The following is a 17,235-nucleotide window of genomic DNA, read 5'->3' on the forward strand; positions in this document are numbered from 1 at the left end:
CCTTCCATAATTACGGCACATTCCGGAGAATATCCCGGTCGCAACACGGTCCCCACCTCGACGAACAATTAAGCCGCACCTCGCAACCCCTCGGAATGCCTCTCTTTTCCTGGCACTTGCCTTTCGTACGACGACGAACTACGATGACGAGGGAAGCAAGCGCGATCCCGAAACGCGCGCGGATGTATTTTTAGGCGGCTCCTAAATTTTCGAAGCGGACTCCCCTCGCTCGCGCGATTAACAGCGCGTCGCGGTCGATTTGTCGGTGCTCCTGAGCCGTGAGAACGAGCGAGAGGACGGCACTATTTTTGTGCATTCCTCAAAAGTAATGCATCTTAAGGAGTGTCTACTGGTGACAGGAAAGGAGCCCTCGAGGGCGTTTTGTAGCGACGTAAGGGATGAATCGTGTCCTTCTAGCGGAACAATCAAAACTGCAGTAAAACAACTTTGCTGACAGTAACAGAAGCTGAACACATGTAACCAACAGATATGTCTTGGAGCAATTCCAACGCCCAACATTGTGTTATCCTAATCTTTATATGATTTTTTATATCTTAATTTATATTACCTTGGATTCTTTTCCATAAATTGAAATAATAATGCAAAAACAAAAAGAAAAAAAATATTTCTTTATGCTAAAGATATTTAGCATAAAGAAATATTTTAAATTAAATGTTATTCTCATAAATGTCACTTCTTTAATGTAATATGTTAATCCTGAAGCCAAGAGATTTTCAGTATCATTTTAGTTGAAAATAAAATCTACATGAAAGTAATTTTGTTTGATAAAATAGAATCCTTTCTATATTATTTATCCCATATCTTTAAAGTTTAATTAGAGTGTTAAAATTGGAGAGACGAAGAATTTTCGGATTTCAATTTTTAACGTTAAATAGTTTCGTGATTATTGATTTAAATTTCCGCAACGGAAAGCTTAATTCTAATTTTGTGAAACGATGCATTTCCAAAGTTCGATGCGAATCAATGTCGCTCTTTATAAGTCACGAACTTGATAACTTCCTTCCAGCGAAACTTCCTTCGTGTTCCATATAACGTAAAACAACAATCTCCATCTCGATTTTCCTTTGCTTCCATCTTGAAGTGTTACGATAACACGGTATGAATCATTTTAAAGAGTCATTCTTATGAAAACATTTCACTTTAAGAAGAGTCATTCTTACGAAAACGTCAAGTTTCGGGGAGGGTGCGTGGCTCGCGCATGAGGAGGCATCACCAAATGATGATCTATTCCGTCGCGATGACCGTGCACGTTCGCCGCGTGTCATCGTGATCGAGGACAGCCGCGAGTGAAGAAAGTTGGGATACTATATGGCTTTCATCGGTGCTTAGATCAGACAGTATGACAAATGGAAAGCAATGACGTGGTCCCGTGGCGTGAAACCGCTAATTGGATACGCATCATTAATAAAATAAAGCGAACTGCTTGTAAGTCCAACACGGAAAAGAATGCTCGCGATGTACATGACTGCAACCTCCCACGCTTAAAAAATTCGTACATTGTAATGGGGAAGTCGATAGAGAAATTTCTCTTTCTTCCTCGATATTAATGTTTGACTATATACAATAAGAAAATTATATAATTATCTATATCCCTTTTATACGGGGTAAATAACATTACTTATAGTAAAGAGGCATTTAAAATGACAAGTTTGTTATCTAACTTTGTCGACTAACCATGTTGAGTGATAAATATCGGTAATGTAAACGAGTTCCCAACAGTGTTGACCAACTTCATTGCCGGACAAAGCTGTGAATTTGAAGCAAAATTCTTTGTTGACCAACTTTGTTGGAAAGCGACGTAAATGGAACAGGCAGCAGCTGAGAAATTAGACTTCCTGCGTCCTTTCATAAGTTGTTTATTATTATGCGGTAATAAGTTGATACATTTTTTTGCGCTAAAGTTATTAGGCAAAATGGACTTTCGTAAAAAAAAATCCTTTTTGTTCGCAAAGCTTTATGAAACCATATTGATGTTTTTGTTACGTAAGTACCTACTTATTCAATATTCTACACCATTACTCTCTTTTTAAAACTTCTTATTTTATACTTATTTTTCTTTTTTCTGTGTCGTTTTTTATTCCTATTTAAGAAATTTTTTTAATCATTAATATAAAGTATTTTCTCTCTCATTCAGGAAATTAGAACTGTGTACAAAGTAAATAGTATAATTTTTATAATGTATAAAAGATGATATAATGTTTTTTTTTAAACAAAACGTGAATAAATGACAATTTCATTTATCGGAATGTCTTTCTTTTGGTAAGGGAGTTTCTTTATTAACGCTTTTTGATACAGGAAATCCGTTAAAAGACAAAACTGGCTTCTAATAATTGAAAGCAGATACACTTATTTTTTCACAACTTTACATATCTCTATTATTGCCGCGATAAAGCTCGATAAAATGGCAATTGTTCATAAATATCGAATACATTGCTGGATGGCTGTCCATCCAGAGCGCAATACCACTTTTACCGCGTTGTTTCGAACATATAAATCGCTGCTGTGAACATTTGAAAGAGTACCTATCAAAGAGGAATAGCTCACAACCGCGTAAATTTTCGTTTGACTGAACATTAAAAACACGAATAAATACGCATCAATTGGTGAAATCGACGAGTTGGTTAGATACTGAAAAATCACGATACATAGCATAGCGAGATGAAGAAAAATCTATCCACAAATCATGCTTCAATTTTACGTATTTTACGTATGAAGTACAATTTTGCACCTGCTTTTGACAATTTACCATAAAGATAAAATATCAATTTATTATAAATTGAGAGTTCACTTTTTATTGCCTTCTCATTTAATAACATTAATTATAGCTACAATTAATAAATTTGATTTATAAAATTATAATTGTCATATAAAAGAATAAAATTAAAACAGTGGAATATATATTTGCTTATTGCTTATTTAAAAAATAATATAGTTATAAAGAAGATTACAAAAATACTGAAGTTTTATTTGAAAAATTTGTCAGAAAAAGAGAAAAATTTAATTTTTTTTGGCTCGCGAGCACAATCAATATGGAAAAACATAGAACTTAGACATCTTAGTATATCATATATGAGTAAATATTTAATATAGAGAAAAATATAGAATACACATGATTATACAAGGAATTGAATGTATGTTTAATCGTGAATATGTCTGTCATTTTGAAGAAAATAAAGTTTTTGTAAACATATAATTTTCTTACAAAATCGAGAAACTTCCAATGTTCAACATTTTTGTATAAATCATGATCTAAATAAAAATCTTTATTGCAAATGGAAATGCTAACAGCATTATTTTTAATATCGTAGTTAAAAAATTGTAATATATACCACAAGTCTTTCATTTCCAAATTAATACTATTGATAATATAATTGATAAAACAATTTTATATCCAACGTTTTAAGAATTATTCGAGACAGGAGAGTTCGAATTTTCCCATTAATAAAAAGGTGAAAGCGAGTTCCGACAATACACTCGACTTCGTAGAAATATGAGAAGTCAATGTATCACTACAGAGAAACGTGTATTTCATAACGGTACGGTTATATGAGAATATCAACTATTTTCTTTGAACTTTTCTTACAGAGAAGTTCATAAATCGACCTTTACTGGGTTTCTTTAGGCCTCTTCATTAAATGGCGCGATGTATCGAAATCATCTTTATATCTTTTATCTTTGGCACTAAATAGATTAGTTGATTAGTACTTGGATTGCTAATTAATCATTCGTCCTGAAAATATTGAGACATTCCGTGAATGCAAAAGTGATAATTGCGAAAATGACACTTTACTTGTAATACTTATGTCGATTGTTGCATCCAAATTTAACAAAGCTTTTCTATCATGTAATATTACTTTTTTTTATAATTGCCACATGAAAATCACGAAATAATTACCAAAGTAAACGTTAGCGTGATATAATAATTTTCGGAACAAAGTTTGAGTTTAAATTTTTAATCAATTAAATATTATTTGTTTTAAGATCTTTAATAATCATTCTAGATCAGTCTTATAGATTTAAGATTTTTTTTGTCTCGAAGATATATTTAAATTTAAGATATTTAATTTAATTTAAGATAGGTATCTCTAGTTTATTCAAATAATTATAATTTTGTTCTATATTAATCGTATACATCTCGAACATAAGAAATCTTATCGAGAAACATTATTTTGTTCTGCAGTTAAAAATAGATATTTTAGCATTTTTTTTTTATTACGAATTATATACCACGCATATATTCATATTATATTATTTATTACAAAAATAAAATTGAGAAGGCTGTGAGCTCTAAACACCGAGCAGTGATAGTGAATTCTGTGATAGTTGGTTAGTTAAGTGTATATAGTTAAAATATAGAGATAGGAATAAGGTATGTAAATGGATGAGTGATAAGGTTTTAATTGTAAACCAAGTCCCCTTTTTGGCTTGTAAATATGCTAAAGGAATAAATATTCTATTCTATATTATTTATTACAATATAATTTGAAACTAACTCTTATGTGCTAAAGCCAATATCATAAATGCGCAATGACCTTAACATTATTAAGTGACTTCAGTTCTAATTTTAGAAGAAGACAGAAAGTAATTAAATTAAGGAGAAAGTTAATCGACGCTAACGAAATTGGCACTCGGTTTTGTCAAGTTTAAGATTAACGACAACGCACAGTGGAAATTGCTATTCCCGGAAAATATCACTTTATGCGGAACAGATTATACTTATATAATACAAAAGCCTCGCCATTGTCGCACGGGTCATAGGAGTCTTGCTCGTGCGTGTAAGGGCGCCGTCAAATTTCCTCGCGATCTTCGCTGGCGCGTTGAAGGACACCGAGTTCCTATCGCCCCGCAAAACGACAGGCACACGAACGCACACGCGAATTTTTTCCCCAAACACGCATAATGGAAGGTCACGACGGTGGAGGATACGCGTTTTGGTCATGCCTAATAAACGTTCGGTCCGTCCCCGTCGCATGTTCTCGGCATTCCTGGCGCCGAAGTCGAGGGGAATTCTGAATTCCGCTGGATTCTCTCCTCTCCGCGGATCGTAACGGTTCCGAGCCGACGGCGAACCTCGGAGGAGCGGTGAAAAAAATGAGACGGTTACGACGGCGAAAGCGACGGCGAAAGGGGGAAAACACGAAACGACGCCGGATGCGCGGCGATGAAGCGTGGAGTCGGCGACGCGAAAGGACGGCCGGGGTGGCGGAGGAACGAAAAGGACCGTCAACGAAAATTGTCTGAAGTCCTCCGACATATAGGAACGGAGAAGGAGGCTGTCTCCGTGTCGGTCATTTAGGGTGTGAAAGAAAAGATAAGGCCCGCCTGGCTCTCGTTCGGGATCGTAAATTTTTACGACAAGTACTCGCTGTTTCACGTGATCCTCTGCTCGCCGCCCCATCTTTCTCGCGCTTCGATCGAAAAATCGAATGCATTTTCACGAGGACCCCGCGCGTATCGTATTTCCCTCTGGGTGCCGTTGTCGCGATGTCGCAATTAGCTCGTTTATTACACTAACATCATCGGGCTTTATAACTCGAGAACGTCAATGACGTAAGTCGGAAAGTGGAGATCGTGACCGCGTTCACGATCACGTAATAATCGCGTGATAATCAATGAGGAATATCGTCGCCTTATTTATTCGGTTTGTTTAATCTTTAGTTACAACATTATCCGAAATTTTTCGAATTTTCGTTTCCGAGAAAAACGAAAAAAGGTCTCAAAGCCACCGCGCGTTTTACGCGCCGTCGAATTGCCCAGGCTAATTAGAACGGAATTTGCGCGTGTTCTAGAAAAACTAGCGCATGTAGAAATTGCGACTTTCCGGGCAGGCGTCATTAACTTTGTACATAATTGAAGAAACAATTATGCGAACGTGGAAACTCGCCGCCAGACTAACCGCGACTAACATTGGAGAGGAAACGACAGCGTGATCCAGAGATGAAAATCTCATTTTCGACGACGTACATCTTGCTACCGGTTAGATCTCGGTCGGAAGATTGCGCAGCGGCCTCGGGATGGTAAAAATATCAGAGTCGGCAGTATTATTGGGCAAGATGAAGTTATTTGGGTTAGGTCAAGTCGGGCCGCGTTATTGTCTGTCCGGCTCAAAACTAGCGCACGTAATCATAGAGAGCAAAGCTCCTGATCCTCCTACCCGCGCGTATATACGTAAGACGCAAAATGGTACGTTTCCTACCTCAAGGTGGCTTTTCCTCCTACGGCCGGGTGAAATTGAAAAATGAAATTGATTCTGCGCGCGGCTTTCGCGACGGTCCTATACGGGCTCTTATTAAATATATATTTCTCGGGAATAAAGAGTGGCTACAAAGGCGGAATGGGATTAAATAGAATATGACGGCAATTCGACACTTGCGTCTGCTTCGAGGTAAAATTGTAATAAAATTGTAAATACGATCCTAACAACACCTGCAGTTGACTGTGAACATCATTTCTCTGCAAAGAATTGATGGGTAGTAAAGTAATCTGTATCAAGCCGTAACATTGAATGATGTTTTTTTCAGTCGAAACTGAATATTAATTTACATTTTATATTTAAAAAGGATTACTTAACATAACTAGCAAAAATTAATTTATTATCGATAATTCACTTTTCTCTATAATCCTCTGTAAGATAAGAAAAAAGGAATGTCAATTAAAGACACGACGTTTTACGTTCGGATTGCGGCGCAAAGGCGAGACAATGTCGCCTCGCAAAAAGTCGAAAACAGGGTGTCTCGGGCATCGCGAACGTCTCCTAAAAAAGGCGAAATACTCGGACGGAGAGAACATGGCAACAATTTATTAAGGTATCCTTTTCCACCGCGCCTGACAAGTCCCGGACAAATTGAGCGTACGTTAACTCGATGGATGAATACATTCCACTTGATACGAGCGAACGATCCAGTGATTCTCAGTTGGCGTTTAATAAACAACTCGATTTAACGAACGATTTGTCGAATTTAATTTCAAAAGTGGACTTATATGGGAAGTCTTCTCGTCTTTCGATACCTTGGTCATACGTTTCTCAAGAGATTATATAACTCGATGTGAAAACGATCCATATAATGCGCCTTCAATATTACACGAAATTATGACGCGTACGGTGATAATCTACGCGGGATTTAAACGGCGGTAGGTTTCTCGCCTGAATATATATCTTGCCTGGTAAGCCTGGCCGTTTAATCACTCCCATAAACGAGAAACAGGAGGTCGCGATAAATCGTAAAGTACCTCTCCGAAGCCGGGAGAATGTCGACAGAAAAACGGCCGAGTCGTGGAAACTCAAGTAGGCGCCAGAAATCGCTCCACAACATCTGGAGCCGAGCCGTGCCGGAGCCCGAGCTACGCGAGCGAGGCTCCACGTCCCGGTGAAAACATCTGTCCCCCTTCGCGTGAGCGGTGTCCGCGCGCGCGAGAGATCGGTAGAACGTGGCGGTGGCCATATTTATTTCGGCGATTCCCTTTCGACGAGGGTCTAAAAATTGAATGCCGCCATAAATCATCGCCGATAAGAGAACGAGTTCTTAATGTGAGGACATCGCCGCTACCAGGGCTCCTCCTCGCCGTGTCCTTTACGCCTCTCCTCCACACACACACTGCCCATCTCCCACCGTCTTTCCCATCCTTCTACGACCCATTCCTCTCCTACACCTTGGCCGCGATCGTCCGCCGGTGTCGCACCAACCCTTTTTCCGGTTCACCTCGCGCAGTCCTCGCATCACGCCGTCTCTCTCCGGCCCACCCGACTGATATCGCTATGTAGCATCTACTACACCTCGTTCTCTCTCCCTTTTTCTGTGCGCTGGTTTGTGTTTCTTGTGTATCCTTCGCCGCACGATCAGATAAAAAGACGGAGGAGTAGGAAGAGCCTCGGTGGTGGAAGGACCTCGGTTTAGTTTGTCACCATCGCTTAACCGCGGATGAGGGGGAGTGGGAACTGGGCACGGGAAGCGTATAGCGGGGACGAGGTGGGGCGCGCAGGATTTATTGGACTTGTCTCAAAGAAGAATCAAGACTCCGCTGTTGCTTGCCACGAGGCACAAGTTCTCTACGAGAAAGCCAATTAAATCGGTCGACAGTCCCAAAAGATTCTGAGTCCAGCGGCTTCTAGTCAGTGCCCGACCCGTCCCCCCTTTCTTTTTCCCCGCGCCCTACCCTCCTCCGCCGTCGCCCCCTCCTGACCTTTAATCCGCCTCTCGCGCTTCCTTTTTCGCAAACTTAAATCGGACATCTTATCTCGGGACACGATACGACATGCCTCGCGACTAATGTCCAGCCGGCCCGACGCACGAGAGAGGATTTCGTACGCTCGAGAGAACGGGACGGGATAACTGTCCGTATTTTCGAGAGATTGATCGGCGTCCGGGTAAAAAGGGGCGAGCTCCGCGGAGGATTCGACGGAAAGCCCCGGTGTTCCTTGTCCCGTGCGAAACGGCGCTCCGGGGAGAGAAGGGGGGAAAAAAAGTGGGAACGGCGAGCGGGAGAAGAAGCGTAAGCTTGCGACTTGGATCGCGATTTCGCGATCCACGCTCGAATTTCCGTTAATCGAGCGGACGCATTACCGTCGGGATAAAGTTTTCCCCGAGACTCGTAACCGAAGCAGTTAACAGCAGTTGAAGAAACTATACTAGCGCCGCTGGGCGTTGCAATGGCGAGCAAACGAGCGCTCGTGTAGCCGTTAGTGGTTTGTAAGCGAGTTCCCGGCGTGAGAATGACGATCGTGCATCTCCATCGCACAGCAACGGTGCAAACCGCCAATATCCAAGTCGACATGTGACAGCACGTTGACAGGCATTCGTGTGGTCTATCCATATATAACAAAGCTTTTTATTCGTTCTTTCGGTACCAAAGACATCGAGATGAAACAGTATCCAAAAGATATTCGCTGCGGTTGGAAGGGATCACTATCAAAACGCTGTTCAAAAAATTTTTTTATCTGAGACCACTATCTCTCTATTTTACAACAATTTCTCAGTAAACTTTAACTTTTGGTAGCGTTTGAATATTGTGATATGCCGTTTGATAAGTATAAAGCTTTATGTCTACTAAATCCTGTAAATCAACTACCATCAGTACCATTGGTACATTAACAAACTTGCGCGTTTTGGCCGTTAGCAATCACTTTCCGTCCCAACTTTGCCGTTTATGGTCAAGTACTATACCCACAGCTATTTGTCTTTACCTGCAGTGAAGCGATTCATTCGAACAATTCAACGAAAAGGAAGACAAACGTCTCGACAACGATCTCGTTTATGTAACTACTCTCCGAATCTCCGCCGCGCGCGAGTGCGAAATGCGCGGGCGGACTACTTCCTCAATTTTTCATCGCTTACAGGGATGCCGGAGGGACACGGTTCCTTTTCACGAGGCAGTAGACACCGTGTAAGAGACGCGCAGATTTTTTTCGCGGGCTCGTTTCGGGCGCGCATTCCGCCGCTCGATGCGGCGGCGAGGTGGGCGGTGGCTTTTGAATGCGGGACCACGAAATAATTTATATGGAAAGCGTGTATACGTGTACGTGTGTGTATACATATATATAATACATATACGTATATACAAGAACGGAAAAGAGAAAGAGGATGAGATCTCTCTTCTTGAGAGGCATTGTGCTTGAACTTGAATTAAACATCACCCCCTTGACTGCGAGGCTGTGCCTCTTGGCGACGTCGTGACTAGAAGCTCCAGGATAAAGGGGGATCAATAGGGTGCGCGGGAAGTAGGACCGCGCTACTATACAAACTGGAAAGTTATTCCGTATGGAGGTACGTCCTACAAGTACGTATCCCGCGGGACTGCACTGGCGTAACGAGACAGTGCAGTCTGATATTCGAGTCTGTAGATTACTTAGAGATCGATTCCTTCCGGTATATGTGTATATATATATACATATATATATATATATCGATCTCCAGTAATCTACAGACTCGTATATATATATATATATATACGGTATATATATATATATATATTTATTTATTTCAGGTCTCTTGATTATTCTCAATCGATTTAACGTTTTCGAGTTTTAAATTAAATGTTGTTTGATTCATATTAACTCTTTATATTTTTCTTCATTTTACATATTAATTGTCTGAAAATAATCGCATTTAACTGCACATTTCACAATTCGATATGTAATCAATCGCAAATTTGTCTATGCAAATTAAAACAAGTTTTACAAGACAAAATGTATTATGAAGAAATAATTAAAATAATGACATCAAAGTAATTAACTGACAATGTTCTTGTGAAGATGATTATTGTTTGAATTAAACAGATTTTCTATTAATCAAAATATAGCTTTTCTCCCTTCTAAAGAAAATGTATATACACATTAAAATATCACGCTTCAAAAAAACTATTCAAATAAGTTGAAAGAATTTATTAACAAACATACATATTCTTACTGTAATCAGCAAATAATGAACACTATTCTGATAAATATTAAAGTTTATTAGGTAAAAGAAAAATTGTACCATAACATTGAGAAATTATCTGTATTTTTGTACATTTTAATCATTAAAATTGCATGCAGAATTATAACATATTAGAAAGTTTATACCTTTCCGCTTTAGAACGTTGAGTTTGACTAATGTATTTATAACCATGTAATCCAGTGTTGCGACAAAATTCGGCGGCTTGCCTTTTTAGAATATTCCAACATTTCGCATTCGCGACTGATACTTTATGTCGAATTTGTATTTTATCTCTTTTCATATTTAACTTTATTGTTATAAACAAATTTTAATATCACAAGTTAATCGGATCAAATGCTGGAGAGCAAGTGGAAAACGATATAATGTTCTCTTCTCGCAAATACGTCGTGACAACCGGTGTCAGCGTGATAACTACTGAATACTATTGGACCGAATAAATAGCAAAAGTATATAGTGCAACAGTACATGCGACGCAATATAAAAAATTCATTTGACCTTCCGTCGATTGGCGTGTGATAATTTCAACTTTTATAGTCGCGATTTTATCCCTGTGTAATTAATTATTAACTGATGAAAATGTCAAAGCACAACTAATGCGTACATACAGATTCTCGTGCCACTTGTGATTATGCTCTTTCAAATTAGAATGTTCCGTTTACATTTCACGATAACAAAATATTTGTCTGATGAGAATAACGATAACGCAGTATACTTAGAAAAAGAATAAAATGTATTGAGCTCTGTTAAATACTACCATTAATGTCATATAAAGCATGTACAAGTATATGCTTTATATAACATTAACTTTATATGCAATTTAATTTTGTGGAAAAGGAGAAAGTGATTATTTTTTCTCTATCTAGAATAACTTGATTCAATCTTTCCATGTTTACTAATTACTTTCAATCTATTAATTATTTTAAAAATATATCGCGAATCAAAATCAATTCTTTGCGAAAAGGGTATATTGGTTATAGAATATTCTATAGCTAATAAATGACTTTATTCTAGACTTGCTTCCGAGATTTAAAAATTTTAAGGTTTTTTTCTATTTTTTTTAAATATTAGATTATATATTTTTTCATTTAAATTTATAATTTGTGTACAGAGAAATTTATATTACAGTTAATATAATATATAAAATTTCAATAAATGTATTAAATAGTACGAAAATTAAATTAGACCTATCAAAATTATATTAAGTTTTTAAAGATATTTTTAAATTATGATGAATAAACACGAAATAAATGTCTAACATCAAAATTTATAAATAATAATTAGACATTATTTAAAATTGGTTATTATATTTTTTAAATCTTTTCTGCTCTATATAAGAATTAAGAAATAAAGATCTTTCGTCTCTTTATAGTACAACATTGCGTAACATTTTCACTTAACATATAGGATCATCTGGAAAGTTCTGCAGTTTTCTCATATCTGCGCGGATACCAATTTGAATTTTGCGCTAATACTGAATGCGCCCAAACTTCAGATTAATAAGAAAGAACAGCTTTTTGTTTAAACAAAGCATCCCTTCATAATGGCATATGTTCAATGTATTCGATTCTATAGTACCTTTAAAGATGGAGAATCAGAAACATTTTTGTAATATTATGCTCTACTATTTGAAAAATGGCAAGAACGTATGCGAGATAATGCATAAAATTTGTAAAGTCTACAGACAAGGTACTTTTTCTGATGATACAGTTCGGAGATGGTTTGTGAAATTTTAACAAAGTAATTTACTTTTCAAAAACGAGGTGCAATCTGGGCGTTTCTGCACTGTGGATGATGATTTACTGAAATAAGCTTCGCCAAACATTCTTGTTATATAGTATAAGAACTGGCAGAGAAATTATAAATTGCAAAAAGTACTGTACATGACCATTTGAATCTGTCCCCATGAGTGAAAACCGCAGAGAACTTTCCAGATAATAACCCTATATATTAGATGCTAAAAAAATCCATTCAGCATTTATATGGTAGATAGTACACATCGTACTGATTGTGAGTAAAAAGTTTTAGTGAACATAGGTCGAAAGCTCAATCGTTGGTAAATATACCAATGAGGCTACTCCAATGACCTTGACCTATACATATGTTGTCAAGGTCATAACCCTAAGTGACCTTCAGGTGATTTTAACCGTCACTCGTTATTCGTTAAAAAGTTATCAACAAAAATAAAGTATGTCAAGGAGAATAGTAATACATAGTAATGAATACATTGTAAAATTTTGATGTCTCAATATCTAATAAATTTTCGCCTTATACAATGTCTGGTATACAATATACTAAAAATAAAGATACCAAAAAGATTAGACAGACCCCTACGCATGGTAGAAAATTGAATATCTATTAAATCTTCGCCTTACTTAACAAATAGGAGTATTAAAGCACGTATTTTCTGTTTCTACAATAGATATTTGCTATGTGATAGGCGGGGGGAGGGGCTCCCATAACGTTATGCAAGAGCCGATAGCCGATAAATATTGGTAATCTACAAAAAAACCAGCCCTTTCATTACCTTCATTTTCTTTCATTTTTTTCTAGTGTCTTTATTGTATACCTATTGTGAATAATTTTTTAAGTATGTTTACATTATAAAGGACTTATAGGTTATATTAATGTTATTAATGAATTATTATTAATGAATTTCATTCTGTTCAAATTTGATTTAAAATGTCTTTAAACAATACCAAAGATAAGCCAAAGTCAAGAAAACGATCTTTTACTGCTGTCATACAGGAAGCTCTTAAAGAAATTAATGGTGGCTTTTTCAAAACCATGTCGTATTAAAAGAGCCAAATTCCCTAGTTTTAAAAAAGATTCATAACATCTGTTAATAATTAAATATATTTTTTTATTGTAATTTATTATATAAATCAATTTTATAATAGATAAATTAAGTACTCTTATGTTGCTAAGCGATTTTATTTGATTAATATTAGATTTCATTTTTTTTCATATTTATAAAAAAGCTCTTTTATGCCCACTCTCCCCTACATGTGATTACACAATTATAAGATATCGTGCTAAAAATGTTGGCATATTGTTCTCAATAAATGGCAGATACGCATTTTTTGTATGATCATACTAATGAAAATGCTTTTGTTGCGCTATGTTTTTGTGCCTAACTTATATAAAATGCTAACATATAAAAATGTTTATATCTCAAAAATGGTTGAGCTTTCGACTTATGTTCACTAAGCCTTTTATACTCATTGTCAGTATGGTGTGTACTATCTATCATATAAATTCTGAATGGTTTTTTGAACACCCTTGTGTGTGTGTGTATGTGTGTGTGTATGTGTGTGTGTGTGTGTGTGTGTGTGTGTGTGTGTGTGTGTGTGTGTGTGCGCAATGTGTAATCACTCAAAACGACTCGCTATTAACAAGCAATGTATTAGTGAGTCTTTATCGAATCTCTGGTTAGTCAGGGTAATGATGTATGCCCAAGCATACGATATGCCTGATGTTTAGCGCTTTATCTATCTCCTCGAAGTTATTAATGACACTTGCTGAGTCAGGCGACAAAGCGAGACGCAGGCAACGAGGTGACGAGATCTTCAAAGTTTAATATCCACACGAGAGTCGTTTCTGGTCGACCAGTCGCGAAGTCCTACTACTAGTACTACTCATAGGCTTCTTGTTGAGTATACATTCGTTTCGCTATATTATTGAACAATTTCGTTCCCAATATCTTTACAAGTGTCTTCATGAGTGCAACTTTATTTCGAACGGGTGTCAGAGATAAATAATTGGATCATAAAAGGAATTTGAAAATCAATTTAGAAAAGACTGAAGTTTTGTGAAGAGATTATCTAATTGTAAGTCGCTCTATAGATGAACTTAATAAGCAATTAATTCACTAAATCATAATAAAATATGTGCATTACAAAAATAAACACAAAAATTTGCTTAAGAGAAGCAATTGTCAAAATATTTAAGATATTTTGTGTTATATATTTTATTTATTGTTAGCACTAATTTGCACGCAAGTTATATTTTAATATTGAAAACTTTTTATTAAAAATAAATTAATTTGTTACAAGCTTTTTTATGACATAAATTTTCAACCGTCGAAAGAAAAATTTTTTTCAAAAATTTTAAAAATCTCGAATTATTTTGATGAAATTTGAAACATACACAATATTTTATTAAAATAATTAAAGTAGTTTTCGAAATGTTTAGAAGAAAGTTCAATTTTTTTTTCAACTTTAAGCTGTATCATTGAAATTACGAACATAAAAATTTCGAACATACAATCCATGACGTTTCACCTTGAATTTGTGTGAGTAGTGTCATTTAAAATCTTTTACATTACTTCATATCCACCCTGTATATTTTGTTAGAAAATAAAAAGTTATTCTTATTTTGCATTAATTTAATAAATTTGATAATTTTTGTTTTATTATTATTAATTGAACAAATAACTAAAATATTTCAAAATTTTATTATTTAATAAACATCAAAATATCTCAAAATTTTGTGATTGACGCTGGTAGTACACTGAAAAAACTAGGAAGTTCAATTCTTTCTTCATTTCAAACGTTACATAGAAATGTGACCGAAAATTTATTTTGTAAGAAGGAAAAAATTTAATACGAACGACAGTTTATATTATAACGCGGACCATATTTTAATTGTATTGCGCTGAAGATGACCCGATCAGAGTCGAAACATTCGTTTTTTTTCGACAAATAAAATAAATAATTTATAAATATTAAGCACGTATAACTAACTACGGCTTCCATGCTCCTTTGACCCTCGATTTTATTTATACAAAAGCCAAAAAACTACCATTATCTCAAAATTCTTAAATTATTAAAATTTTAGTGTTACATTAAAACAACGATTAAAAGAAATATTGATATAATAATGAATTTCAAGTATTATTTTGAAAATTTATGCATTTATAATTAAAATTGATATTTTGAAAAAGAAAGCAATATTGATCAATGTTATTACTATAATTATTAGTATTATTATTATTAATTATTAGTAATAATTAGCATTATTTAATTGCAATATTTGTTTCTTATATTATTAATAAAAAATTGTGTCCACAAGTTATAAACATTATCATTTTATTTAAAAATTGTTTTATTTAATTAAATTAAAAGACAATTTGTTATCAAATAATTAATATAAGTATAAAAGGTCTGTAAGTAAATCAAATCGAAAAAAGGAGTAATGATACTAAGAGCTAACGCGGATAGTTATTAATGCGTTAATATATTTAGACATATGCGATATTTAGGTCAATTTGCATTAATAAACATTACATATTAACACCTGCTTTGGCTTTTATTGTACTAATTGTTATACAATAAAAAAATAAATAAATAAATGATTCAGAAATTCAATGCATTTAGGTTGAATAGATAGTAGAGTAATTTTAATTATGAGGTAGTTCACCCAAATGTCGGTTTTGTAGGGAAAATTACTGGTCATAGAAGGGGTGTAATGCTGAATGGGGTAACAATGTATTATACGTTCGCCTGTCAACCCCTCGCGTTAACCGCTAACCGTTCCTATTCACCCTTCCTCTGCTAACAATTCGTTAACTGCTATCGAATTGTCTTCAACCAATAGCTTTAGAGCTCATTAGAATGTGACAATCTTGTCGCTTAATGATAATTGTCTTTTTGTCACATTGTATTTAATACTATACTTGCACAGAGAGAGAGAGAGAGAGAGAGAGAGAGTGGAGTAAACTTTTCAAAGAATGTTTAAGATATAGAAACAAAAATTTATTTTCTTTCCTACCTAAAAATTAAAAATAATATGAAACAACAGTTTATAAATTACATGAATTGACAACTAACTCACAAGAAAATCGAAAAACAAATGTTAGTGACTTTTCAAACACTAGCACGTTTTTGTTCGAGCTATTGTTCTATTTACACAATCGTTTAAAGTACCGCACATAAAGACGTAAAGATATAATATTTCTTGATTAGCTTTTCTTAATTTTATTTATGTTTTTTTATACAGTATTTCTTTTTTTTATATATTATATATTTTTTTATTATTTCAATAAAAGAATTTACAATTAACAATAAGTAGAAACAAGTATATTCGGTGAAAACAATGGCCAATAATATTTTTGCGGGAATATACACTTCTCAACAAAATTAAAGCATCACTTACTCTACCCTCCAAAAATAGGCAAAATTCAAGAGAGTCTAACTTCGTCAAAAATGATCGTATCGAGATGATCAAAAAAGCATTTTACAGCTTGAAATCTCTACTTTCCAAATCGATACTTTAGAAAACGATCCTACTGATCTTTCATGGAATTACACGGATAGATAAGAAGACCCGACGAATCTCAAAATTTTTTACGAACTTTGACAAATTCCATGGCGCGAATTAAAAGTCGCATGCAAATGCAGTTTACAGCTTTCGAAAGAGTGAATCCTTACCTTTAATTTGCATTTTTGTTGAACGTTGTACGATTTTTTTTCACCATGAAAATGTAATATTCACTTAAAAATTGTCATTAATTTTAACTCAATGAAAAATTATAGCGTAATGATTAAAAAACATATCTTTTTAAGAATGTTCGTTTTACGGTAGAATGAAAGAAATTTGCACAAAAAAGATTTGTTTTCCCGTTAGGCAAAATTCAAGAACCGTAACTTCGTGAAAAATGATTGTAAAGAGATTTTTCAAAAAGCATTTTACAGCTGAAATCTCTACTTTTTAAATCGACATTTTAAAAAACGACTTACTGACGTGTTGACGGAAGTGCATAAATGTAAATGGAGACGCGTCA

At 35.2% G+C, this 17,235-nt stretch overlaps 1 long non-coding RNA gene across 3 annotated transcripts in view; it reads left to right on the forward strand.

The window, feature by feature from the left end:
• Nucleotides 1-13,891: 13,891 nt before the first annotated feature.
• LOC105452270 overlaps nt 13,892-17,235 on the forward strand; it is a 5,944-nt gene continuing 2,600 nt past the window's right edge. The window contains exon 1 of one of the 3 annotated variants that reach the window (XR_974713.1): nt 13,892-14,281. This is a non-coding gene — a long non-coding RNA (uncharacterized LOC105452270). The remainder of the gene's footprint in view (nt 14,282-17,235) is intronic. The other 2 variants (XR_974714.1, XR_974715.1) reach the window with 2 other exon arrangements.

Source organism: Wasmannia auropunctata, unplaced genomic scaffold (assembly GCF_000956235.1).
Source record: "Wasmannia auropunctata unplaced genomic scaffold, wasmannia.A_1.0 LD336035.1, whole genome shotgun sequence".
Classification (NCBI taxonomy): Eukaryota; Metazoa; Arthropoda; class Insecta; order Hymenoptera; family Formicidae; genus Wasmannia; species Wasmannia auropunctata.